Source organism: Panthera tigris, chromosome D4 (genome assembly GCF_018350195.1).
Source record: "Panthera tigris isolate Pti1 chromosome D4, P.tigris_Pti1_mat1.1, whole genome shotgun sequence".
In the NCBI taxonomy this organism is placed as follows: domain Eukaryota; kingdom Metazoa; phylum Chordata; class Mammalia; order Carnivora; family Felidae; genus Panthera; species Panthera tigris.
In genome coordinates this window covers 82,663,332-82,691,062 of record NC_056672.1, presented here as the reverse complement: position 1 = coordinate 82,691,062, position 27,731 = coordinate 82,663,332, and the positions used below count along the sequence as shown (strand labels likewise).

The following is a 27,731-nucleotide window of genomic DNA, read 5'->3' as shown; positions in this document are numbered from 1 at the left end:
GCTCTTGGTCCACCTGGGACCAGAGGGCCAGGGAGTCAGGAGGCAGCCCGGCACAGGCTCTAGAGTCAGAGAGCCCCAAGTTCAAATCCTGTGCTGCCTCTGTCCAGCCACATGAGCTCCAGGCCAGTCCCGAAGTCAACTCGTTGTCGTTCCCTCCTCTGTAAACAGGGGGCTGGGGAGGACCCACTTCTTAGGGTTGTTAAATGAGGACATGCAGGCAAAATACCAGCCTAGGACTATCAGGAGCCTGGAACACACAAGAGCTCAATAAACGTGGCTGTTGCTATTATGATTACCGTTATCATCGTGAAAAGAACAGTGCTTGTTCAACAGCAAACCCTTCTGGCAGCTCACTCTGCAAACCAACTGTTCACAATAAGGCCAGTCTTCATTCTCCAGGGGACCCCAGTCTCATGGCCAACCGGGCCCTTGGGCCTGCGGATGTGGCTGGAGGCACCCGTGGTCTCTGGGGGATCCCCCCTTTCCGGAAACACGGGCGAGGCCACGCTAGCTCCTGCCGCATTCTCTCGGAAGCTGGGAAGTGATGGCAAAGCGTTTCACAAAGTTACCAGGACGATGAACCTGAGCCGCCCCCCTCCCCCAACCGTCTCAATAAAATAAATCTTGGCCCGCGGCTGGCGAGAGACCCTATATATTTACATGACGATCGTGCCTCATGATCACAGGGCTCGTGGTTCCGGCAGGCGGCGTGTGGCAGGGATGCCGGCGGTCCTAGGAGACTCACTATTTTCCGGCGACTTTTATTGTCCATTATATCCTGGCGTTTACAGGGCTCTGCTCCGGGCCTGGCAGGAATATCGCACACAGTGGGGCCGGCAGGCCTTAATATTGCAGTCGCTGTACAGCAGCTGTGTCTCCGGGGCTCATCCATCCCGCCCAAGTCTCTGGGCGACACCAAGACCCCCAGGAGCCGTGGGGGCTCTGGCGGGACAGGGCTGGGGATGTGTCCCAGGCACAGCTATCACCCCCCACACGCACCCCCAAGCCATCTGCTTGGCTCCAGTCTGGGGTCCCAGGCTGGGGACACTGCTAACTCTGTGGCCTTGGGCCTGCACAGGGGAGGGTGCAGAGGGGCGCTGGAGCCACTGCTGGCTCGTGAGGGCCGCTGGCTACATTCTCAGGGATTTCGGGAGACAGTTGCTATCACTTTGGTTGCTTGAAATCAAACACGGGAGGAAGATTTACACCGTGGAATTTGGCAAACACTACGCGCCGGGGCTCTGGACAAGTGCCTCCCTCCACCCCCCCGGCCAGGGAGCTGTTTGTTCAACACTTGGCAGCGGACTCGGGGAGGGAGTGACCCAGTGGGCCACTGTGGGGTATGGGAACTTCAGAGTCAGGTGTGGATCCTAATTTCCTCAACCACTTGCCGTGTGGCCGGAGAGAAGTTATTTCCCTTTCTGAACCTCAGCTTTCCTATTGGTAAAATGGGGACATACCTAAGTTCCCAGGGCCGCTGCAAGGCTTAGAGCACCTTATGGGAAACCCCCCTGTGTCGAGCTTAATACGTATCAGGTGCTTAATAAACAGTAACTTTTGTCACTTATTCATTCAACACCTACCTGAGCACCTACTCTGTACCAGACACTGGGGTGGAGGTGGGGGATACGTAAATGCCCCGGGTGGGGGGATAAATATTTAATTCTTCACATCCGGACAGTTCTTGAACGTCTGCACAGGGATTTATACCCACACCATCTTATGAAGCCGCATGACAACCTGGAGAGGTGGGCAGAGCGGCATTTCTGAGACAGGGGCTCAGGGGTGGGCATGATTTGCCTGAGGCCCCTGTGTGGGGGTAGCAAGGTGGGGCTCAGCCTTGAGTCCCCACCTCCTGCTGCGGGTCCATCGTGGCACCCATCTCCGAATTCCCAGGCTCAGCTGGGCTGGCCCCCCGATGGTGGCCGGCTGACCTCAGAGTGAACCCACACACAGAAGACAGGAGAACTAGGAGCGAGGTGACACCGGTCCAGCATCCTGGCCACTAGTCTCGGCTCCGCGGCCTCCCTGCTCCAGGCCCTCCCCTCTGGGCCCCAGGGTCTCCATCAGAAGGTTGACAGGGCTGCACTCAGGATGCTGTTGGCCCTGACGGGCCAGCATCTGTCTCCAGGCTTCCTGGCTTGGCCAAGTGTCCCCTCCTGTCCACAGCCAGAGAGGACTCGGGCGTGTCAACACCTCCTATGCTCCAGCTGGGTCCCAGGTAAGCCAGGGCCTTGTGGGTGGGAAGAAAGAGGGGAGTGAGATGGCACAGGACTCCGACCCAGCCACCCTGGGTTTGCTAACTCACCCTGCTGGGCAGGGCTCGCCTACCCATTTCATAGGTGAGGACAGTTAAGTTCGGAGGGGTGACCCCAGGCTGGCAGCATCCAGGGCTCAGGGCTGGGGTCCCCAGCAGAGATCAGGAGGCCGCCAAGCCCCTCGGTTCTGACGCCCTGGAGGCCTATGGATGTGACGCTCCTGGCTACCCTGGACTCAGCCCAGAGGGACGGCAGAGCATTTTGCCGAAACAGGGGAGTGAGAAAAAACACAGGCAACGCCGATGACTCAAAGAACCTTTGCAACAGGAGGTGGGCGGAAGTGGGTGGCATGTCTGGTGGGCTTCAGCTCACTTCCTAGAAGGATGTGCCACCAGCTTTTGCGCCCGTCACACTCACACCATGGTCAGCACGGACCTGCATTTGGGTGGTACCTCCTGGCCCGCCCGCCCCCAGGGCCATCACAGGCTGGCAGGTGGGGGCCGTCCACCTGTCAAGGGACGGAAACTTCTCATTCCACAGATGGGGAAACTGAGGCCCGGGAAGCGGGGTGGGTGGGCTGGTTCAGGGATACACAGTAGGGACTGAAGTCTTTAAACTCCTTTACCAAAAGGGTAATTTTCCTATTTGAGGAAACAGGAAAGGAGAAATCCTCTGGAGCTTCAAAAGAAAAAAAAAAAAAAAAAGGGAGAAAAAAGAACTAGCAGCCGAACAGAATTGCAGCAAGGCCCCCAGCCAGCCCGAAGAGGTTTCCGAAATTCTGTGCAGTCTGAAGTTTTGCGGGCTGAAGGGTCACGCGATTTCCTTTGCAAGAGGCAGAGTTGAAAAAGTCTGACTGAGGGTGAAGGGGGAGGAGGGAAATGTCCACGGGACTAGAAATCATGAGTTTCAGCCTGGCTGCCCCAATGACTTGCTGGATGACCGCAGACGAGTCCCTTGCCCTTTCTGGGCCTCAGTTTACCCTTATTCATTCACCACGTGCCAAGCCTTGTTCTAACGCCACTTAAGTGACGTGAATCACCCCTCATAGGTACATTATTATCTCCGTTTACAGAAGGGGAAAACTGAGGCACAAAAAGGTCAGGCACGCTGTGCTGGTGAAGGGCTGGGATCTGGAGCAAGGTGATGCGGTTCCAGAACCCACGCTCCCAATGACAAGGCCCTCTCGCCTGCAGCATGCTGATCTCCAGCGGGCATCCTGCTTTTAGGGGCTTTGCATCTGGGGCTTGGATGCCAGCAGGCCTGTTTCTGAAGACACTGGGCCATCCTCCTCAATCTCGGCTGCCGTTCTGAGCTGCTGTCTTTTCTGTGACCTCTGATTGTGTCTGTTTGCTCAGCAGCCTTTATAACCACAGCCTGGGGCTTCGGGAGGCTCCCAGGTCACTGCAGCCATCGACTCATCTCTTTGAGCCTCCCTGGGTGCCGGGAGTCAGAGCAGGGATGGACGGCCCCGCTCTGATGTCCATTTTGGAGTTTTACACACAGGTCGGCCTCTGGGACCGCGGGAGGGAGACTTGCCATTCAGGCATCCAAGAAAGAGGGAAAAAACATCTATTCATAGCCAGACAGAGCCCGCTCTGTGGAAATGATGCTACCGACGTGACAGGCAGCCCAGCTGTGTAAGAGATTCCCGAAAAGCCTGACCTGGGAACGTCCACGTGGAAGGCTCAAAGGCTTGGGTGGTCACCGAGCTTATAAAATAACGCCTGGATGCTCAACCATGAAATTCCTGAGGGAATCAGGTTCTGACCCAAAACCTGTCTTCCAAAACAAAATTCTTCAGACAACAGACATTTTTTGGCTTAAGCAAGCAGACTGCTGATCTGTTTCACCCTGATCTCTAACGTAAGGAATACTCCGGCTAAGAACAGCCACCGTATCATGTGATCCTACCCCATGCCACACACCATGCCACATATTTCGTCCACTTGCTCATTCCCACAGGGCGGGAATTACTATCTCCATTTTGCAGGTAAGGAGACTGAGGCTCGGAGAGGAAGATGTTTGCACAGCTGGGAGACCGTGGAGGTGGAGGTTTGAAATCCGGTGCCAGCCTGAAGCGGAGGGAGCTGGGGACAGACCCAGCGGAACCTGCTGTATACATCACCAGGAGGCCTGGCACACGTAGAAGAGGAGAGAGAGAGTTCTCCACACCTCCATCCCTCCACAGGCCTGGGAATAAGTCCTGCAGAGGAACGGGGCGGGAAGGGCCACCGTGACTGCAGTTAAAACAACCAGCGAGGCTGCCTCAGTCCTGCCTTTTCAAAGACACCGGAATCCATTAACTGAGGACGTTGCGCTGAGTACCCAGAAAGTCCCCCATACCACGTTCAAACTGTTGCACGTCCGTGGCAACTGCTAGCCAAACGTGTGCTATTGTCACGCTTCTGTTTATTCCTGGGAGCAGGAGAAACTCTGAATCCATTCGAGAGTTCATGTCTCATCAGAGACCTCAGAAGGGCCCCAAGGAAGCCAGCAGTCCACACCTATATCTTCAAGACCGGAAACCAAGGAACCGAGCAGAGAAGTGTCCAAGGATGTTCAATCATTTGTTCACTCAATTTTCAAACACGCACTATGACCAGCCTCTGTGCTCAACGGGGCTCCTTGTTTACAGATAGGAGTCTCACACCAACACCTACAGCCCAGCGACATCACTGTTGTGTATGCCCAGGGTGTGGTGACCCAGGGAAAGGTATGTGCAGTCTGTGTGTCCCATCTCAGAATGGAAAGCAGCTCTGAGCAGGGGAGCAGGGGGAGGGCACTCCAGGCAGGGAGAACAGCAGGTGCAAAGGCCTGACGGCTAGGCAAGTCCGGCATCAGCTGTGGGACAGAGGCCCAAATGACAGCAGTGGCCTCAGGTCTACAGCAGAAAGTCTAAAGCAGGACTGATGAGGGCCCGTGAGCATCTGCACACAGGGCTCATAAGGGCTGCAAAGCCAGACCCCCTGCCAGTGCTCTTCTGCACACCCCTCTGCCTCCCACGGCACCAAGCCCAGGTATAATTTTACTCAATGCATCACGTGAGGAATCAAAGCCCCACATGTGGTTTAGCGGCACCTTCCCTCCGCCAATGCTACCTGCACACACTTGACCTCCTCACGCCTACCATGGTTAGCTCAGGTAACTGTGTCCATGCCCAGGAGCAAGGACATGCCTACAGAACCTTCCTCTCAAGGGACTCTGTTGGGACCAGGTCTCAAGAGTGCTGTGAAGTGTACTTCAGGCTCCACGATACTCTCTCTTATCTGGCTTGTTTTTATTGAGCGCCTACTGTGCACCAGGCTCCGTGCGAGGCACTGGGAAGATTCACAAAAGGGGGCTACAAGCCACTAAGTCACACAGCCATCTCCTAATCGTTCGGGGCTAGAATCATTACTTCGATTTCACAGTGGGGGCGATGCAGAGCTCAGAGAGGCCCTGGGACTTGCTTGAGCGAGATCACTGGCTAGGAGGTGTCAGGGCTGGGATGCTAACCCAGAAACGTCTGACCACAGAGCCTGTGCCAAACTAGATAAGGGTCCCTGGAGGAAGAGAAGAGACTGGATCCCTCCTCCCTGCCACACAGGCAGCCTTTTATCCACAAAGCAGGCAGAGGCTTCACTGGCGGTACTGCTGGGAATGGCGGGGCCCTGTCATTGCCGGGAGGGGCCCCCTCCATGCCAAAAGCACAGCCAGGCTTATGCAGAGCACTGGGGGGGGCGGGGGGGCTCTCGGTGCCAAGGTGTCCTAGCAGGTGCCACCGAAAGACTAGATACTGATGGCCTGTCTTTCAAAAAGTTGAAGTGAACCAATCCACTCATGTGTGGCGCCTGCATTAAAGGACAGAAAGAAGTCTAGGACGCAGAGCACAGACTCTGGAGTCAGAGTGCAGGGTGGCTAGGTCCCCTCCCATGAGACTGTTCAGTAGGGAGGGTGTCACACGACCTGGCCCTGGCTGTGGTGATGGTACTCCCTCCCTGGACTTGGGTCCTTGAGTGCATCTGTCCCCTCCAGCAAGCACGTCAGCGGGGATGCTGGGGCCACCTGGGTCCTGCAATCACAGGCGGCCTTAGCAGTCCATCTTGGGGACCCTGTTTTAACTCAAACAGCGGCAGACACTTGGCAATGCCCTATCCAGAACAGGCCTTCCTCCTCACCCCCTCAAGTCCCTGTCCCAGGCTGAACAGTGTCCTCACAAAACTCGTGTCTACCTGGAATGCGGGAACGTGGCCTCATCTGGGAATAGGGTCTTTGTGGATGTCATCAGTGGAAGATGAGGTCACACAGGATTAGGGTGGCCCAAACCCAACGACCGGTGTCTTTATAAGAAGAGGGACACACAGGGATAAGGGCATGTTATGACAGAGGAAGGGACTGGAGTGATGAGTCTACGAGCCAAGGGGCACCAAGCATCACTGGCAACCACCAGCAGCCAGGAGAGAGACGTGAAACACACTCTCCCTCGGAACCTCCGGAAGGAACCAACCCCTGCCAACACCTTGATTTTAGGCTTCTGGCCCCAGGACTGTGAGAGACTAAACTGCCGTGGTGATAAGCCCCCAGTTTGGGGTGATTTGTTATGGGGGCTCTGGGTAACTCACCCACTCCCGCCTCAACCCCAAGCATGGCCGCTGTTCACAGGCCGCCAGCTCCCCAGCCTCCCCAAGCACTGAAGACTTCCTGGAAGACTCCAGGCTCAACTTCTGTTTCTCAGGCTGCAGAGGAAATAAATCAGTGGTTCCCAGGTCTGGGGATTTCACAGGCCTGTAGCGTTTCCCCTAAATTCTGAAGATGGACCTTAGAAGGTTGCCAACTTTTTTTCTGGCACCTACGATAAAATTCCCACCTATTATCACCGTCCTGCGTGAAAGAGGACACCTGACATAAGAAAGTAGTTGATGCCAGGCCTGTCTTTAAGTTTTCTCATTTCCTATAGATGGGTGAGAATCTCACACAGCCCCGGGCCTGGCGTGGATCTGGCATTGGGGAACCAGCAAACTCAAGCCAGCGTGCCCTCCCGAGTGATTATTTTTATTCAATCCTGGCCGAGGAGAAGTGAGGCTGGCCTCCCCCACTCTCCTCTGTGGACGAAAAAGGTTTTCTCCCTCTCAGAAATTTGCCCGATATACCCCAGTTAACCTGTGGGTCATTCCAGACTGGGTGATCTCCCAGCCCCAGGGAGGAGGCATTCCAGGCCAGTCAGTGAGGGAGGGTCCTAAGGAAAAGAAAATACAAAGGAAAAAGCAGGGGAAGGAGAAAGAAGCCCAGACCCTTCTTTTGAAAAGAAAAAAACCAAAGCGTGAAATTACTCAATGTACAGACATCACGGGCCGGATGACTCCAGCTCTCTTCAAAGACACCTCGTAAACCCGCACCCGGCCTCAGAGGGAAAGGCCAGATGCCAGGCACTCCAGAAGGAGCTTTTCGAAACATCTGGCCCTGGCGGCTTGATGACCCAATGGAAGCCAGTCACCCTGTGCTTCATGAACGTCGCACCCACGTGTGCCACGTGGTAACCCGTGAGGTGTGCTGGGAGAGCCGTCCAAGGGATAAAGCTTTGTATGAGCGTGAGGAATGCTTCTTTTCCAGTAACTCAAGAGCGCTAATTCCCCCACAGAAGATGCCCCAAAAGTGGAGAAACTTTTGCCTGGAGTGCTAGGATTAACGGCCATGCAGGGGTGGCCTTGCTGGGACAGTCTCGGGCACAGGGTGGCCAACCTCAGATGATAAGGTCTGATGCTGTCGCTTTCCAGGCCGGAGCCCATCGCTCCCTCCCTCCCATTCTGCAAGCCCCGGCCAGGGGCAGGGTGGGCCCCAGTTCTCAGGAAGCCAGGAAACACACTCTCTTCTGGGCGAAAGGCCCAGATTCCTTGAGCGGTCACAGGACACGCTTTTTCAGAGCTGATCCAAAGCCACAAGCGCAGACTGGAAGTTTCTTTGGGCAGCGTGAACCTGTGGGGACACAGACAGGCACACCTGGAACTCCAGGCTGAGAGCCGGCCAGTGAGCAAGGCCCCAGCTGGCGGCGGACTGGCCGGGGCTCCACGGACCTCAGTTTCCTTTTCATCCTATTGTCGTGCATCAAGCATTTCTTGAGAAGCCTACAAAGCCAAGCGCTGTCTGAGGCACAGACCCTACCCATCCCCCCTCCCAGAGGGGTCAAGTGGTGGACACAGACATTGGACCGCAGTAAGCGCTATGGGGGAAGTGTAGCTGAGGAGGGGGTCAGGCCATGCAAATAAGGACATGTGGCTTCACACGGTCCCTGGCACAACTAATTCAGACTGGGTAGCAAACTGCTTAGCATGTAATCAGCACTCAGATAAGCCAGGTCCTCCTGTCCTCCCACTGCCCAGGTAGAGCACCCGAAGCCAGAAAGAGGTGGGCTGGGTGGGTGCTCGGAGACCAAGTGGGTTTGGGGCCCTATCTAGCCCCACATTTCCTGGGGAACCAAGGGGCCGCCCCCCTACCCTGCCCAACCCTGGCAGACTCCCTGCTTTTTCTGCATGGGAAAGTTCTGCCTCTGACATCATGCCCACAGTAACGGGTCAAAGCCACCCCTTCTCTAGCCAGCAGGTGACTGTCCTTCCTGAATTTGAACCTGGGCCCCATCACTTGTTTGCTGGGAAACCCTGGCCAAGTTTCATTCACCTCTCTGAGCCTCGCTTTCATGATCTGAAAATGGGGAGGACACCCACCTAAAAGGCTCACTTGCTCAATGACGTGGCGTAGATCAAGTCCGCAGGGTGTGACTGGCACACAGGAGGTGCACCTGCCCCATCTCCGCCCAGCACTGAGGGGAGGGGGTGCTTACAGGAGGGAGGGGCCCTGGTGCAGGAGCAGGAGTGCAGGCCTGGTCTGGGCAGGCCACGTCCAGCCCTGGGGGAGCTCGGTGTCCGGAAGGAAAGGCCAGACAGAGGGACCAGTGCTCTACTGGGAGTGGAAGTTCACACACGTGGGCAGACCAGCCTCAAGGCTTCTCTGCTGGGTGTCTTGGCCACAATCCTCACCTCTCTGAATCTCAGTCTCCCCAACTGAAATATGGCTTCTGGAGATAATAAAAATGAGACCCTAGATACATGAAGTCACCCAGCCAGTAAGTGACACATTTATCTCCTCACCCTCCTCTGTCCACTCAACATAAAAACACTCAGACTGTATCCCCAGCAGGTGCTAGGCCCTTTGGTGGGCGGGGGGCTGAGCCCCTTAATGGCAGGCAGAACCCAGTCTCCTTTAGAACCACCTGGCTCCATGGGATGATACCCAGCGGCTCTTGGGCTAGCCCGGGCTCACCCTCCTGGGAATCTTGCCTCCGTGGAAAACTACACCTGGACAGATCCCAGGAACAGCCAGCTTCTCCGCTGGGCGCGCCTACCACACCGCACTGCCTTACACCAAACCTGAGGCTGTGAGCGCCCCTCACTGCACGGCTGACGTCGGCTGCCAGACGGGCCGACTCCCAGCGGGCAGGGGGGGAAGCTGTGGCCCCAGCCCGCCCCTCAACACACACCACATGTCACAGAACGCAGAACTCAGGAGAACTTTGCCTCTTTCACGGCTTTGCCTCTGACTTCTCCAGATCAATCAACCGACCAAGCAATCAATCAATCAAGGGAGGATCAGAATTCAATCACAGTGACAACACAACTCGATCCCTGGGAAGCACGTTAGAACCAGGGATCCTGCAGATTAATGAGATGGCCTGGAAATCGGGAAACGAATGTAGTTAGGGACAGACAGCTCAAATGGGCCTGGCCCTTGGCTGATGCACTGGCATGAACTCCGACTTCTCTCATCCCCAAGAATCAGAACTGCTTCTCTGACGGGGAGGAAAGAAATGACAAGCAGAAATAGGATTTAGGGAAAATAACACACCCATGGCACCTTTCCCCCCCTTCCCAGAGCAGTGCTGCAAGCTTTACATATTTTATCATTTATTCTCACGTTGTCCCCAGCAAGTCCTAGGCGTTGGCCTTGCCTTTCACAAGAAAGCTGTGAGGGAGGCTGGGGTGTGGAGGTGAGGGGCCTCCCGCCAGACACCCAGCAGGAAGGGTTGGGGTGGTGGGTGGGGAGGTGGGGGGCTGGGGTCGAGTCAAAGGGATGGGACTGCAGCCTCAGGCGGCTGAGAGGCTCGGAGACCATCCACACTGTCGTCCACGTCGGCGCCTCTTCACCCCCTCCTGGTCTTATCACCCACCCTCACCAAGCCATTTTCCACACACGCTGCCAACACCACCACCCCTCCCGTGTCAGCCTTCGAGGCGGCCAGGTAAAGCCATCACTCCAGAGCTTAGCATCGAAGGCCTCCTTGCCTGTCGGACCCCAATCCCAGGTGGCACCTGTCATCCACCACGTCGGCCCCAGAGAGCGTCTTATGGTTTCCCGCAACCCCTGCTTCCCACCCCCAGTGCTCCACCCAGCATGCCCTCTCCACCCGACTATCCCCTGAAGATCCTCCCAGGTTATCAGCACACGGGCTCCCAGAGGAAACAGATCTGGGTCCAAATCCTTGCTGTGTGACCTTGGAGAAGTCCCTTTACCTCTCTGAGCCTGGAATTCACTTACACAATGGAGCTGTTTAAAGGTGAAGACTAGCTGATGATAGCAATGTGAACCCCTGATGGGTGCTCTGATGAAAAAGTAACAATAGCTCAATGTGCTGCAGGGTCATGACTGCTTTGTAATTCTTCTGCGTTCCCTCTGGCTGCTAGCCTCGCCCTATGGCTTTCGTGGGCCTTGGCCTCACCCCAAAGCCAGGTATCAAGGGCCAACCAAGGAGACTCAAAGGGCACAGAGCTCATGGTCCCTCCCTTTACTGATGAGAACAGAGAGACTGCCCCCCCCCTCCCATGCCCCCCTCCCCCCGCAGCTGCCCATCAGGAAGTCGATCCTGACATCTTGAAGCAGCTCAAGCCACGGTGGAACGTTCTAACCTGCAGCCCCAACTGCTTTGCTCCCTGACACAGGGTCTCCAGGTAGGATCCCAGATTGCCGACCCCAGGCCCCATCACTTGTGCCGTCTGCTCTCCTCTGAGAGGCTCACGGCACTTCCTGCCCAGGAATGTGAGCAGGAAGCGGGGCTGAACCTGCCCGGCTGCCTCTTTCCTCCTGAGCCCAGGCTCTTAAGACCTAAGGAACCAGCCATTTGTGGGAGTTTGGTTTTTCTCTCTTTTTCTTTCCTTTCCCCCTAAGCAAAACTGCGTGGCAGCCGCTCCTGCCTCTTGTCCCCAAGGCAGTTCGAACGGGCCCGTCTTGTCCTTGCAGCAGTGACGGCGGTAATTCCGTTAATGGGAAGCAAGACGGATGGTTCATGGTGCCCAAAGTGCAGGAGGCAAGGAATCGGGCCACCCCCGGGGGGGGAAGGAAAATGTTGCCGGAACACACCCTCCTTTGGGGCCTTATTAGGTCTTGAAAGAGCTGCCGCACTCGCTAAAACCTGCTTTTGCCAGCAGAAGCCTCATTTTACAAATACACAACAACAAAAAAACCCGTAAATGGGAAGAAAACCCTGCAGATTAGGCTCCCCTGCTGCAGTGAGGCGGCGCGCCCGCTCAGAGCTCAAGTCTTTAGCCTCGTCGTCTCTGGGTTTAAATAAATAGGTCTGATCGCCGGCTCACCATTTCGTGAATATGGAATATACGGCAGTTTCCTTGCTGTTTGAGGGCTGTCTGCTAATGGAGGAATGGGACAGTCCTGGAAGCATTTCCTTTGAAAAGGCCTGTCTGTCCCTGAGGTCAGGAAACCCTATCGCCCTGGTTGTCAGTCTGGGGAGGACCCTTGACACCTTATCTTATCACCTACCCTCGCCTCCATTCCCCAGGCCCGATCCCCAGGCCCACGCCTGCCAGGCCCTCGTCAACTGCTGTAATTTCTCTGGTCTTCTGCCCTGAGGGCCAGGGGCATCTCAAAAGCAATTTCACTGTGGAAAGGGTGTCCATTTCCAAAAGTACGCCAGGACCCACCCTCCTCCAATTCAGAATCAAGCCGCTGAACTGTTCTTTGGGCTTCAGTTGGTCCAAGCGCAAAATGAGGGTGGAGGGTGACGCCGGCAGGAGACAGCGGCGGTTGAAAACAGGCGGAGCAAGTGGAGGCAGGCAGCTGGGGCTGTGTGACCTTGGCAAGCTGAGGAACCTCTCTGGGCCTCAGCCTCCTCATCCCTAACACGGGGCTAACGGTACCCGCCTCACAGGCGTGGAGGAAAGAGTAACTGCCATCATTTCTCAGGCCGATCTGAGCGTTCTTCTCGACCACGCCCTCCCGTGGCACCCAGCGCAGCCTTGACACATAGTAGGTGCTTGCTGAACATCTGCTGCTCTGGGTGGAGCACATGGTTTTTGACGCCCAGAGAAACAAAAACACCCATCCACACTAGAACACAGTGGTTTAGGATGTGTGCTCTGGGAGCCAAAGGCCTGGGTTCAAATCCTGACTTGGCCACAGACCCACCGTGTGCCCCTGGGCAGGTGACTCAGCTTCGCTCGGCCTCCCTCTCCCTGTCTGTAAAATGGGACTAAAGAGCCTGGCTCACAGGGTCACCAAGAGGAGTCAGGGCAATAATACGTGGCCAGAGCCTGCCCAGGTTGGCCCTTGGTAACCGGCAGCCCTGAGACCGAGCAGTTCAAAGTCTTGGGAATGCCTGAGGGAAAATTCCCACATTCTAGCTGGGAAAACCACTTTCTCAAAGCAAGCCCCGTGATGCCATCCCAGCACCTCCCGGGAGAGCTGGGACCTAGAACAACAGGCAGTATGTGAACTCTCAGGAGACTGCCCTTGGAGGGAAGAGAGAGACTGCAGGAGCATCACCCCAGGAGGGAGCCTCATGGCGGGGATGGGGGGGCACCCTCACCCCTCCCACACCACAACTCCCATTCGTCTGTCTCCAACACTCGGACCAGTAACACTGGACATACTTGACTCATTTCTTGCTTATGACGGCTCTCCCCAACCAGAATGCCAGCCCCGTTTTGTCTCTTTTGTTCATTATGCCCCTCAGAACAGTGCCTGGCTCTGTTGGATGGATGAATGACGAAACAAAGCAAGGAAGGGAAGAATTCTTCCGGGAGGGCAGCTCTGGGCTGAGTGATGGCTAACGTGGTCCCCGTGTGCAGAGGAGCTCCTGAACATCACAGGTGACACCAAACTACAGTCCTCGCCCCACACAGGGTTGCTTATTGTCAATACAGTAACAGTCTCCAACTGCTGAATGGCTGTTATGTGCGTTGCTTACCTCACCGGGTCAGGAAAACTCCCCCAGGGACAGGAACTGAGATTTCCCCCTCGCTCTGCCACGTGAGAAAACTGACGCCCCCAGGGGGAAGCAACAAGTCAAGAAGAGTGGTGAGCAAAAGGCGGAGGCGTGGCTCGTATCCAGGGTGTCCAGGTTAACCCCCCCCACCTCCCTCCTCCGTATCTGGACCTAAGACCGCCGCACCGCTGGCTGGTCTCGGAGGGGAAGAGCTGGAGCGAGAGCCTCGGGACCTGCTCCCTGCCAAGAAGGGTGTTTGCTCAGAGGCAGGAGCTGACAAGCAGCAGGGTCTGGCTCCTGTCCCGTCCCCGTGCACACGCAACGGACAGTGCAGAGGCAGAAGACTCAGCCAGGTGGTGGCCCCAGCCACCCAGCCGAAGAGCACTCACTGGCTTTAGGGGTCAGCCAGGCCTGGGTTCAAGTCTCAGTTTCCAAACCATGTGGCTTATAGCTTTAGACTGGTGGCCTCAATCTCTGAACCTCAGTTATCCTCACCTGAAAAATGGGGCCAGCCCAAAGTTGTGGGGATTAACTAAGGTAACACGGATAAAGCGTTTGGCCACGCTGCCGGCACACAGTAGGTACTAAACAATAAGCAATAGTTAACTTTCCCAAGCCTCCCTCATTCGTGTTTTCAAGAGTGGCCAGATGTCCACATCTTGTAGCTGCCAGGCCCCCCAGTTTCAGGGCTGAGAACAGCGTGGGAAGCTGGTGGAATCTGAGCTCCCCACCCTCTCTGATCTCTGGGGCACCACCTGCTTGGCATTCTTCCTGAGTGAATGGGTCAGGACCTTGGCATTTGATTTCTGACCCTTGTCACTCAAGGATAAGTCGGAGGGGATGGGTTTGTCGGTACGATAACATCTGGCAACAACATGAGGAGTGAAATCGGGGAAGGGGGTGGCATTTCCAATTGGCTCGTGTCCATGTCTATGGTGTGGGCTTGGCAAGAGAGGCCCAGGGTGAGGAGAGGGACCAGCTGGCCAGCTGATAGCACTCACATTGCAGGCCAGTGGTCTGCAGACAGCACCTCACAGGGGAGCTTCTCCCCCGGGTTAGATCCGGCCCCAAGCCCATGCGGGGACGATACAGGGGCCGTGCTCTTGAAATTGGTGTCTCGGTGGGAGGAGGCTGCAGCCCTCCCACTGGGGCCAGCTTTGCACGCACTGCACGTGACCAGCGCAGTCTCGTCTTGCCCCGCCCTCGGAAGGGAGCCCCGTGCTTGGGAGTTTCATACTTGTGTCCGCTGCCTTTCAAGTCTTCACTTTACCTTTGAACTTGTGTTTTTTAAGTGAACTCTGGTGGAATAGTGGTGCACGTGCTGGGGGCTTGGGGCCCGAGCCTACAAGGACTTCCGCTCCTGACCCCTAACTCATAACCCCTGCCACCCTCCACCCTTGGCAGGGGCTCGAGTGCAATCAGGGGGTCAGGTGTGCCACAGGGTAACTGCAAGGGTCTGTCCTTGCCCTGTGAGTGTCCCTGCGCCCCAGGAAGCATGGCATTTAACAGCCAATAAAAACCACCGTGACGGATGGAGAGAGACTGACAAGGAACGGGTTTTTTTTCCTGCTTTTTAAACAAGAAGACCTGCATTTTCACTTTGTGCTGGGCTTCACAAATTATGTAGTTGACCCTACTGTCCATTTATATGACCTTCTGACTCCTATCCCCTAGCCTGGAGGCCCTTAGGAACATCCCTAGGCCTCCACAGAATTAGAAGACACCACGTGGTCTGCGACGATCACTGGCCCTTCCCTCACCCCTGCCCCCAGACCTTCTTTTTGGAACCCCTGTAGTTGGTCACTTACTGCTGTCTTGTGGACCAGGCCCAGTTTCCAGGGCTGGGGATGTGATGATCAACAGGATGCTGAGCAGTGACAAAAACAGGCAGGGCCGATGGTGGCACAGACAGGTGGAGGGAGCCTCATCCAGCGGAGCCTCGGGGAGGCAGGGAAGGAATGGTCCGCACAGGCACACTGCCTCCCGAGGTGGGGCGTGGCCTCGGGGAGATGGCAGGAGCCCCTCATCTGTAGGGTGGTGACCCAGGGCTTACCTCGCAGGGCTGTCGGGAGACCCAGGGGCTACTGTGTCTAGCACCCCCGCGTCGCACTGCAGGGACAGGGTAAGGCTCAGGTAAAGGCTGGGGCCCAGGACGGTCTGCAGACAGCCCCCTCCTGAATGACCACAAAACCAACAGAGAAAAGCATGGCAGAGGGGCAGAACTGCCACTTCCTGCGTCCCTGCCTCGTGCCAGGTGTGTGGCCTGGTGGCTCTCCTGGCACACAGTCGCCCCTGCTCGGCTAGACATTTGTTCCCAGGGTTTCTACTCCTGCCCGACATGTCACAGACGTCATCTTTCTTTCTGTGATTCAGAAAGTCCAGTCGGTACCAGGTGGCAGTGGCAGCTTTTCCGACAGGACTGGTCACGGGCAGAGCAGAAGACACAGTGACTATGAGCTCAGACTGCAGCCAGCCTGGGTTTGATCCTGGGCCCCTCCAGCTGTGGAGTCTAGGGCAGATCTGACCTGCCCGGGCCTCGGTGTCCCCTAGGTCACGTGGGATTATCAAGAGCCTCATCCTCGTGGGGTTGCTCTGAGGATCAAATGAAATGACATCAGTGAAGGGTATGGCTCACAGCAAGTGCTCAATAAATGTCAGCCACTGCTATTGTCACGAAACCCGAAAACATCAAATCAAAACCCTGAGCGTCGCGTGGTGCTTCCCAGGATCGCGTGAATCCGCTCCCTCCTTTCCAGCATCTGCCCCGACTCTGCTCCAAGACTACACTCTCCCCCCATTGTCACGGCGCATCAGTCCATAAATATTTAAACAACATGTCATCAGATTATTATAACATATGATCTATAGCACTGATGTGCTGCAGTTCTGCACATTTGGGCTTCGTTTTCAGAATATCGAGACATAAAATATTTATGTATTTAGCCAACCACGAGATCTCACATTCTGTCTCAAAATGCTGGGTGGCGGCAAGATGCGGAACTGAGACGCAACGTGTGAAGGAGATGCCTTGTTCTCACGTCGGTTCCTGGGGCATCTGGATTGTTTCTGGTTCATTCCAGGGCCTGTGAACGGTGGCTGGCTGGATTTGCCACAGGAAGCGGGGGGCCAGGACCAAAAGACCCCATCAAAATGCAGTGAGAGTTCAAACCACAAGGCACTGGATCATTTTCATTCGGCATCTCTATGGGTCTGTGCATAGTAGGTGCTCAGTAAACGACCACAGGGAAATGAATTCACCTGTAGCCCACACCACCACCCAGTGGGCTGGCACCCAGCGGGGATTCGGTAACATTTGCTCTTCTGTTTCATTCTGTCCCCAGTGCCCAGCACCAGTCCAGGCACAGAGTGGCACCCGGCAAATGTTGCCAATGAACAGCAATGGAAAGAATAACGCATGACCAGATAAATCACTTAATTAGCTAATAAATTAATGAGGGATAATGACTCCCTGTCTGCTGGTCCGGATTACACAGTGTGAGACCTTCCTCCTGAGAAATAAAGGCTCTCCAGTAACCCGTAGTGGATAGGCAAAGGGTTTTTTTCTGGGTAATTAAATATCTCGATTGCTAACATTAGCACATCACAGTGACCATATGTCCTAGAATTTTCAGCACTGTGCAATTTCAAAGATGCCGCCCCGTAAGCCGTTCAAGCATCCATGAACTTCTTACATACTAGCGACCAAAGAGCATCTTCCACACTGCCTCTCTTGTCCCCAAATGTCACTAAAATGCTTGTACAGACCACTGCCCTTTTGAGAGTTTGGAAACTGTGCTCATCATGTGCCTAAGCTCTAGATGGGTGATATCTGAAGGCCTGGGATGCCACAAAAGCATGTGCAAACCAAAGTTGTTAGCTTGAAGTACAAGTATTTTCTGTGCATTAGTTCCCAGATGCTGTGCTGTCACCATTAAGAGTGGGCAGCCCTCACCCTTGTCCCCAGCCTCTCCACAGAGAAAAATCCAGTCTTCATTTCCTCTTGGGTTAGCTGAGGAGGCTGGCATTTAAAACAAACACAAAAGGCCACCAAAATTCCTGGGGGAGATGAACGAAGGAAATGCATACACACTGAGTCAGGCACACCAAGTCTGCACTCGAGATGCTAGTGTAACTAAATCCGGCTGGACTCGGCCGGACCCGCCAAACGTACGGGTGGGTTCCCTCTCCCCCAGCTCCCTGTATGTCGCCATGTGGTCCCCGGTGGTCCCGCAATCTGGGCACCCACCCTGGTGGCCTGCCAAGGCCACACCAGCTAGGGAATCACTTCCTCTTTCAACTCCCAACCCCCCGTTTTCTGGGCTGGGTGAACTGTGGGCTCTGCTCATTTGCTGCACAGCAGTGTCTGTGCCCAGAGGTGGCTTGGGAAGGTTAAACACCTCCCTTTCCCTAAGCGAACCCCAAAAGATATGTGCTCTGAGAAAAAGAAGTATGCCTGATAAAAAATGTAGCTTTAAGACATGCACCCACTCAGTCCAACCCAAAGCTGTTCCCATACGGGCATCAAGAATGGCCCCTGCAGAGAAGGAGCAAAGAAAAAGACCCCAATAACTCTGGGAGGTACAAGCCCTCTATAAGTGTAGGTTTCTCCCTTGGAATAATTTGAGCCTTTCTCTAAGAAACCTTTTCTGAACAGAGAAGGGTCAGTTGGACACAACTCAGCTCTTGTCTGTCCACTGGGAGAAGCAAAGTTTGCTAACAGGTTTAGCAACTCCACACAGACACTCTTCAAGGATCCTGCCACTTGCCCACTTGAAACTTTCCATTCATTCAGTAAATATCCATTGAGCACCGACTACGTGCCAGGCCTAGTGCTGGGCACGGGGGATACAGTGGTGGTTCGCAGGTCAAGTCTTACCCTCATGGAGCTTACGTTCCAGTCTGGGAGGGAAACAACAAACACAGGAAATCAGGAAGGGGTAGGGGTCCCGAAGAAAAATAAGGCCAGGTCAGGGAAAGAGGAGTAAAGGAGCGAGGGACTCATTTTGACAGGATGGGGATAACAGGGTCACTTTGGAGAAGCGACTTTTGTGGTGTCCTCAATGAAGGCTAGGAGCAAGTCAGGGGAACACTGGGGCGGGGGGGGGGGAGCGGGAGGATTTCAGGAAGAGGGGACAGAGGGCAGTATCTGCTTGACCCGTCTGAGGAAAGGTTTAAGGAGGCCACATGGCTGGAGCGTAGCAAGCAAAAGAAACACTGCTGAGCAGCGAGGCTGCAGAGGCAGCAGAGCCCCACTGCCCTTCCAATAAAGTGCGCCCCCCCCCGCCCCCCGCTAAGGTCCCGCAGGCCGCAGCAGTGTCTTTTCCCACCATTTGCTCCTTGCCACGTGCTGTTCCTTCCAGCTGCCTAGGAGGCCCTCTCCCAGGCCCTGGACCTGGCCACCAACTCACAGCCCACATGACAGGCACTTCCAGATGGCAGCCTCTGCCCTCTGACTCTGCACACCAGACCCCGATGCGGCCGGCTTCCATCCAGCACACATGCTGATAGTAATCAACTAACCACATATATCCTGGATTCTCAGTGTCTGTTTCTTCGTCCACACAGTGGGCATAATGACATCTACATCAGAGAACTACTGGGAGGACCAAATGAGTTAATCCTCGTAAAGGATGGGGCGCCTGGGTGGCTCAGTCAGTTAAGCGTCCAACTTCGGCTCAGGTCACAGTCTCGTGATCCATGGGTTCGAACCCCACGTTGGGCTCTGTGTTGACAGCTCAGAGCTTGGAGCCTGCTTCAGATTCTGTGTCTCCCTCTCTCTCTCTCTCTACCCTTCCCATGCTCATGCTCTCTCTTGCTCTGCCTCTCAAAAATAAAATAAACGTTTAAAAAAAATCCACGTAAAGGGTTAGAATGGAATGACGCATACAGTAGGTGCCAGGTCTATGGAAGAGGTCAAGAGCTGGGGAAGTGGCAGAGGTCTCTGATTTCACACTGCTGGGGGTCTGCCCACAGCCCACGACCCCATCCCACAGCCCACCCACCCACTCACCCTGTGGTCTACCTGCCCTTCACCCCAGCCCTCTGAGACCTCCAGGCAAACCTCGCGTTTCCCTCAAGGCTGGCTCGGATGTCCTCCCTCCTGGAAAGGGTTCCTGCTTCCCCAGAGAACGAGCCCCGGAAAGATGCCTACTGCAGATGTTCACCAGCACCCAGAGGAGCTCGTGACACAACCCCTGTCCCTACCAGGTTGTTAGAGGCTGTGGGGTGGGGCCCTGAGAGGGTCTCTGGGACCCAGCTCCCAGAATAAGGCCTGACCCAGACATTGGGATGTATTACTCGAATCAATGAGTGAACGGACGGCCGCATACCAGCCGGCACAGGCGGGTCTGGTTAACCAGAGTCCACTCCACCCGCACGACCGTGAACGGGTCTGTGTTTCTGCATCGGACTCCTCGCCCACAGCCCAGGCTCAAGCACCATGACCAGAGCCTTGGCCTGAGAAGCAGGACAGCATCCATGACCTTGGAAACTGGTCACAGTCTCTCGGGGCCTCAGTCTCCCCATCTGTAAAATGAGAGGCTTTCATGCTTTTATTTTTAAGCATCGGAACCTTGTGAACATTTTTTGCACGTAACATAAAGTTGACCGTTCTGAAGTGACCAATTCGGTGGCGTTTAGCACATTCACAGTGTTATGCAACCACCACCTCTCTCTGGTTCGGAAACACTGTCATCACGCAAAAGGAAACCCTGTACCCATTAAGTGGTAGTTCCCCATGCTCCCCTCCCTCAGCCCCTGGTAACCACCAATCTGCTTTCTGTCCCCACATGGACTTTTAGATTATGGATGTTTCATATGAGAATCTTTTCTTTCTTTTTTTTTTTTTTAACGTTTATTTATTTTTGAGACAGAGAGAGACAGAGCACGAACAGGGGAGGGTCAGAGAGAGGGAGACAGAGAATCTGAAGCAGGCTCCAGGCTCTGAGCTGTCAGCACAGAGCCCGATGCGGGGCTTGAACTCACGGACCGTGAGATCATGACCTGAGCCGAAGTCGGACGCTTAACCGACTGAGCCACCCAGGCGCCCCGAGAATCTTTTCTTAAAATGACTCCTGTGCAAAGCCTCCTTATGTAAAACGGGTAACGGGGTTAGTGCTGTGGGAAGACAGGTCTGCCCTGCGCGACAACCCCCCCTCCCCCCCAGCTAGAGTCCCTCTCCCTTGGTGACCCTTCAGGGAAGGCTCTGATCCCAGACCCCTTTCTTTTCACAATTCTGGTTCTAACGTTGGATTTCTTTTTTTTTTTTTAACTGTTTTTGGAAGTTTATTCATTTTTGAGAGACAGAGGCAGAGCGTGAGCAGAGGAGGGGCAGAGAGAGAGAGGGGGACACAGAATCCGAAGCGGGCTCCAGGCTCTGAGCTGTCAGCACAGAGCCCGACGAGGGGCTCGAACTCAGGAACCTCGAGATCCTGACCTGAGCTGAGGTCAGACGCTTAACGGATGGAGTCACCCAGGCGTCCCTCTTTTTTTTTTTTAATGTTTATTTATTCATTTTTTGAGAGGGAGGAGGGGCAGAGAGAGCTGAAAACAGAGAATCCCAAGCAGGCTCAGCACTGTCAGCGCAGAGCCCCACGCAGGGCTCGAAATCACAAACCGCGAGACGGTGACCTGAACCGAAATCAAGAGGGGGTCGTTTAACCGACTGAGCCACCCAGGCGCCCTAAAGTTGGATTTCTAAGGCAAGTCCCCCCCTCACCCTCCTCCCTGCCAAACAGTGTCCAAGAATCAAGGGCCTCAAGCCTGGTGCTACTGGCCCATTTTCCTGACGAGGGAGTAGAGGTGCAATATTCCAAGGCGGCTCCGGAGCCCGCTGAGGCTCTCCCCTCACCACACACAGCACGGCAGGGTCTCAGGTGTGAAGAGCGTTTGCGGCCCATCGAAGCTGCCTCAGGAGGGGCGGCCACTTCCGTGGGACAAGGACCCCCCCCCCTTAGGGACAAGCCAGCCCGACAGAACCCCAAATGGCTTAGGAGGGAGCGCCAAACACGCACGGCCTCTCCCCGCCCCCACCCGGGGCCGGGCCTCGCTGTGCGGACCCTCCGCGAGGGCTCCCTGCCCCCGGGCCCAGGGCTGTGACAGCCGCTTCTGTCAGCACAGACCTCTGATGGGGCCCGACGCTGTGTAAATAATTAACAAAACATCTGCCTTGCTTAATAACACACTGTGGCTGACGCAGCTCTCGGGGCCTCCCGAGACCCTCCGACTCCAAGAGGACGCGTCAAAACCTTATAAGGCTCCCTTTCCGAGCCTCGTGGGGGGGGGGGGGGGGCGGAGGGCAGCACAAGACACTGACTTCTACACGTTTTCCTGGGCCGCCCAGAGCACCCGGACTTAAAGCCCGCCTCGGTCCAAACCGCGCGTCTCTTCCCGGTCTATTTTGAGGGTCATGATCACGGGGAAGTGCTTCAGCGGCCCCTGACACCGCTTTCAGCCTCATTTAGGGCCTCAGTAGGCAGGGGCGCTGAAAATGCTCCGGACAGAGAAACAACCTTCCTGGCCCAGTGACCCCGGCCCGGTGACCCTAGGAAACAACTAGTTTCCTCACCTCCCATAAAATCTCGGGGTAGCACTTCCGGGGTGCCACCCATGTGCTGAGGGGTTTATATCCATTGTTTCCTATAGTTCTTCCCTCAAATGTCATGAGGTCCTGATATTGTCTCTGTTCCCCAGTGGGGGAAACTGAGGCTCCGGGAGGTGAATGGCTTGCTCTGGGACTCCCACCTCGCTCCATTTGGTGCCAAAGCTCAGGTCCTTAATGTGATCGTGGGTTAGTGCCTTCCCCTCCTTGGGCCCCAGTCTTCATTCTGTAAAATGGGCGTGTGGTTCTTCTCTGGACTGCTCTGGACTCACCAGAGCTGAAGGTCATTTGCAAGGCAACGGGTACCCCTTTGCACGTCTCTTCCTGACAACTCCCAGTTTCAAAGACTTTGGGGACAAGAAGGAACAAGGCAGGGCAGCCCTCGGGGAGAGGGGTGGTAGACAAATTCCAAGTCTGCCACTCACCTGCAGTGACAAGGGCTCTGAGGGGCCAACCCCATATCCTCAACTACAACTTGGGGGCTTTGGGGAGCTCTCCTCTAAGGCGCCAGCTCCGTTTGTCAAGGTCAAGCACTGCCCCACCCCCAGCCTAATTTTGAAGTGTGGGGCTTCAACAACTCGAGGAAATGCAGAACCGCAGGCTCTCAATGGCAGCTTCCCTCCCCCTTCCCCTGCAGAAATTCCTTCACACTCTATGGAATTCCTACATAAAGCCCCTTTTTCTCTTCTATGAGGTCACCATCACACAGATGTCTAAGAGAAAGAAAGATCGGCTCCATGCGGATCAAGGCGGCCGGAACTGAATGCATTTCAGATCCCAACTGCACCACCTTTCAATTCGGCTGGCCCCTCGCTCGTCCGTCCCCCAGAATCCAGCCAAAGCAACCAGTTGGGTTTGGGGTGCGGCGATCCTGCTGGTGGATGCCAAGAGGCCCAGCCAGAATACCGGGCCTTTGCCACCAGACCACCCGAGCAGTCGTCTGTGGAAAAATCCAGAATTGGAGACAACACAGCAGAGGCTGTATGTGTGGGTCTGTTTCCACACAAGCAAGTCCGTTGGAAGGACAGATGTCAAACTGCTAGATCACACTCCACGTTCAAGTTCCCAAATTGAACGTCACAGGAAATTACACCACCAACTGATTTGCCCCAATGTCCGCTCCTGTCTGGAAGCTGAGTCTGAGAAGGCTGTTGGTTTAATTCAGTCTGGGCCAAACGAAGAGACTGCGAGTATGTCACCCAACTCAGACAAGGATGGGTGAAGCCACTGACCTGATTTTTTTCTTTTTAAAATAAAAATATTTTCGGGGCACATGGCTGGCTCAGTCGGTAGAACGTCTGATTCTTGATCTCGGGGTCGTGAGTTCAAGCTCCACAATGGGCATACAGCTTAACTTAAAAAAATACAAGTCTAAAAAAAAAATAAACATAAAACATAAAACCTTTTCTCCAAAGGCCATCTTGTCACTACCCAAAAGTCAGACATTAGAAGATGGTCACATACCAAAAAGCCACTGAAGATCTTTGGCCAATCCTGGTCATCATCTACCACCCACTCATTTCGAAGCCATTTCACAGACCCCCCGGGAGGTGCTCAGACCACCCCAGATGACGCCCCACACACATGCCAGGAGCAGCCTTGCTCCCCAAAGCTCCACATTCTGGTCATCAGCATTCTGGCAACCATCCGAAGTGATGGCCAAAAGAAAGGCCCGTGGTATGTGCACACCGCTTCCTAAGAATGACATCAGCAAAACTAAATAAATAAATAAATAAAGATAAAAATGTAGGAACAAGGACTATTTTTACCTCCCCAAATCGCAGGCCAGTCGGGAGAGAAATCCATCAATGCCAGAAATGTGGCTGAGCCTTCGCACAAGATCTATTATTTCACACCTTAAATTAACGCATCTCAAAGCAATTTGCAAATGTTCATCAATGTGCAGAACACGCTCAGAAGGGAGAGGAATGCCTTTTCCTTCCCAACATCAAAGGACACTTGCAGGGGCCCCACACACCCCAAGCGGCACAGGTCCGCACGCACAACATTCCTTTCAAGAACAGCATAGTATAAACCGTGATAAAAAGGAAAACGAACAAGGAAGAGAGACAGGCACGGGGCTAAAATGGCAAGTGACAAGCAGCCTACATGGAAATGATCCTGGTGTCAGGTATTCAGCATTGGGAGTCGGGGCCCTGGGGGTAACGCGCCATCACTGGGGGTCCAGCACTGGGCTCTGCCTGAGGGCAGTGCCCCAGCTTGCTCCCTCCCCACACAGGCCCAGAGATGCCAACCCATGTTTAATCTCGGATGACTCACCAGGGTCCTCCACTCCCCACCCGTTAACTCCCTTGCTTGGTCTGACCCGAGAAGAGGAAGGGAATATTCTTCTCTTTTCGACAATTGTTTTGACACTTCCCTTCTGAAACCAATCTTTGGCACTTCATGAGCAAAGAAAAAAATGTGAACTGTAGACCTTTCTCTCTGACAGTCCTGGCCCTGGGCGTGGGTCATCCACAGCAGAAGGGCAAGAGTGGACAAGGAAGGAGGGCAGCACCTTCAGGAAGCCCTGTACCGGAAGGCTGGAGCCGGCCGACAAACCCAGCCCTGAAGGAACCTGGAAGACAGTGACCATTACTTTCCAGGTCCAGTGGGAAGACTGCTGGCTCTGCCCAGACCAGCCTGAATTCAACTCCAGGGTCAACCGCGTGGCAGTCCACGATCCTCGGCACATTATTTAATCTGTGTCCCCAGTTTCCTGTAAAATGGGCATCAAGATAGTTCCCATCTAAGGGTGCCTGGGTGGCTCCGTCGATTGTGGGTCCAACTCTTGATTTCAGCTTAGGTCATGATCCCAGGGTCGTGGGATTGAGCCTTGTGTTGTCAGGCTGCATGCTGAGCGTGGAGCCCGCCTAAGATTCTCTATGTCTCTCCCTCTGCCCCTCCCCTGCACAAATGTGTGTTCTCTCTCTCTCTCTCTCTCTCTCAAAAAAAAAAAAAAGTTTTAAGCATTCAGATAGTTCCCATCTCATAGTGTTGCTGAGTGGATTGAGGGAAATAAGCCTAAAGCTTTCAGTATCATGCCTGGCACACAGGAGACCCTCAATAAATGGAGGCCCCTAATTGCAGCGCTACCTACAGAAAATTATGCACGTCGTTTCATCTCTTTGAGCCTCAGTTACCTCATCTGTAACATGGAGATAATAACCCCCTACATCCTCGTGAAGGTTAAATGAATAGATGTGTGAAAACACCGAGCACCCTGTGCGGCACCTTCAGAGGACAGGCCTGAAGTCAGGCAGGTGACAGGATCCTGCCTCCACCTCCTTTCAGCAGTCCCAGGACACAGCCTCGACCTCTCTGTGGCACAACTGTGATCAGGGCACCGTAGGGGCTCCATGAGCATGGCTTCCTTTCCCCCTTCCCTGCCCCCTCCTTGCTCGGAGCCACGGGAAACGCCACCGGGCAAAACCAGGAGCTTTGATTCTTCAAACCCTCTTGAAACCCCAAGCCCAGACCAACCTGGGCCACCGCTTCAGTCTGAGACTTTGTTTTGTGAGGACAGAAACTACTTTTTAGTCATTTCCGAAGTAGACTGGGACGGCAGTGGCTGACAAACCACAGGGACCATTTTAAATCCTGGGCCTTTTCTTCTGGGAAGTTAGGCAAGAACCTTCCCAAATGTTTGCCCGTGGGGCTCTCTGCCAGGGAGTGACTCATCTGCAGCTCCCCACAGGCATATTTTATTTGGGGGTGGGGGATGGAGGCAGGGCCTGGCCTTGAGGGGAGAAGGAGAGGCAGCATTTCCAGCAAACCCAGAAGGTGTTTTCTTCGTTTTTTGGGTCTTTTTTTTAGGACAAAAAAGAAAAAGAATGTGGGTCTTTTTGTTTCCTTCCAGGTTTTGTTTGCTAAAAGAGACGTCCAAAGTTCACTCTGTAAGCTGCTGCTTGGGGAACGGGCGCTTCCAGCCGGCTCTACATCCCTTTCAATGAAATTCTTCTTCCATTAACACTACGGATTTTTAAATGTGCCTCCAAGATTTGCCTGCGCACGACATTTTCCCCTCAGAGAGGCAAGCTGAGTTCTGAAAACGCAGGGGAACTAGGGCGCTCCGGAGTTTCTAAAGTTGGCCTTGAAGCAATTGAGACCTTCAACTGCAGAGATGTTCAACATTTCTAAAGCCCCCCCAAAAAACCGTCCCTCAAAGCTGCAGGACAGACCTTGGAAACCAGCATCCCAAGCGTGCTGTGCTGTTTCTTACTGTCTTGGGGACTCACGCTTGGAGCCCAGGCTCAACAAATGGATCAACTGGACGAGTATTCATCTACTTAGCAGAGTAAGCAGAGACAGAGAGACCCCCGGATACACAGGCTAGTATCCTGGGACCCCTAGTCTCCCCAGGGTCAGGCCCCCCAGGCACAGGGGAAAGGTTAAAATCTGCCAGGGCCGGAGAGGGGCGAGAACAAAGCCAGGAGACCCAGAAAGAGTATTTAGGAAGAAGTGAACACAAGTCCTCCGACACCAGGCCAAGTGGCTCTGCCAGACCCACCATAGCGCCAGCCCAGCCTGGGCACCCGGGGGACCCCATGCAGGGTCCCGCCAGCGGGCCCCACCAACGCCTGGCTCTGAGGCTTCCCTCTCTGCCAGGCCCAGCCTGGCTCCACCGGTCTGACCGCTGGCCCTCATTCACCACACAAGGCCCAGCACCCACCAGGTGCCCACCCCTGGCCTACTTCTCCCCATGGGCTCCCTGGCATCGGGGCCAGGGGCTGACGCATCATGCAAAACGCCGTATGGGTGCCAAGGGGGGCCCTCGGCCTCCATAATAAACACACTCCCACACTCCCGGACACAAAATACACATCCACACGCACGTCTGTACACTTTAGTCCTCAAAGGCTCACAAATGCACACAGAAACCACTTGTGAACGCTCACACACGTGCGCGCACGTACTCCCCGAACCCACACAACTCCTTCACAAAAATGGGATCCCACGTGAAGCGCTTGGCACACTCCTTGGCAAACAGTAAACAATAAACGTCCAAAAGGGAGCCACGCGCGCGTCCCCCGCACTCCTTCACCGCACACCCCACCACCCAGACCCTCCGCCGTGCACGCGCACACTCGGGCGCACACCCCGAGGGGCAGACGGACACACGCCGCCCACGCACGCTCGGACGCACGGCCGCCGACACACTCGGGCTCTCGCGTACACTCGCGTCCCGGCCTCCCGCGTACACCCCCGCCCGCCGTCCCCCGCCGAGTCGCGGCCGCGCGCGCGAGCACGCGCACCCCCCTCGGCCCGGCTGCGGGTGACTGCCCCGCCGCCCGGCCCCCGCCCCTTCCCCGGCCCGATCCCGCCGGGCCCCGGCCCCAGGCCACTCACCGGCGCGCGGGCGGCTCGGCTGCCGGCGGGAAGAGCGGCGCGCGGCCCGGCGGGCGGCCGGCCGGAGCGGAGGGTCCCACACGAGTCGGCGGCGCCGCGGCCGCACGCCCGTCCGCTCGGTTCCGCCGCCGCCTGCGCGGGCCCGCGCGCGCTCCCGCCCCTCCCCACCGCGGGGCCGCGCCGCCCCCTGCGCTCGTGCGCGCTGCCGCCACGCTGGCCCGGGGGGCGCCCCGCGGCTACCGCCCGGCGCCGGGACCGCTCCGCGCCCCCGAGCCGTTCG

At 55.4% G+C, this 27,731-nt stretch overlaps 1 protein-coding gene across 1 annotated transcript in view; it reads right to left on the bottom strand.

The window, feature by feature from the left end:
* Positions 1–27,511, bottom strand: part of NEK6 (NIMA related kinase 6) — an 85,404-nt gene extending 57,893 nt beyond the window's left edge. The window contains exon 1 of the mRNA XM_042964130.1: positions 27,452–27,511. The gene's annotated coding sequence lies outside the window, so the exon portion shown is untranslated. The remainder of the gene's footprint in view (positions 1–27,451) is intronic.
* Between the last annotated feature and the right edge of the window lie 220 nt (positions 27,512–27,731).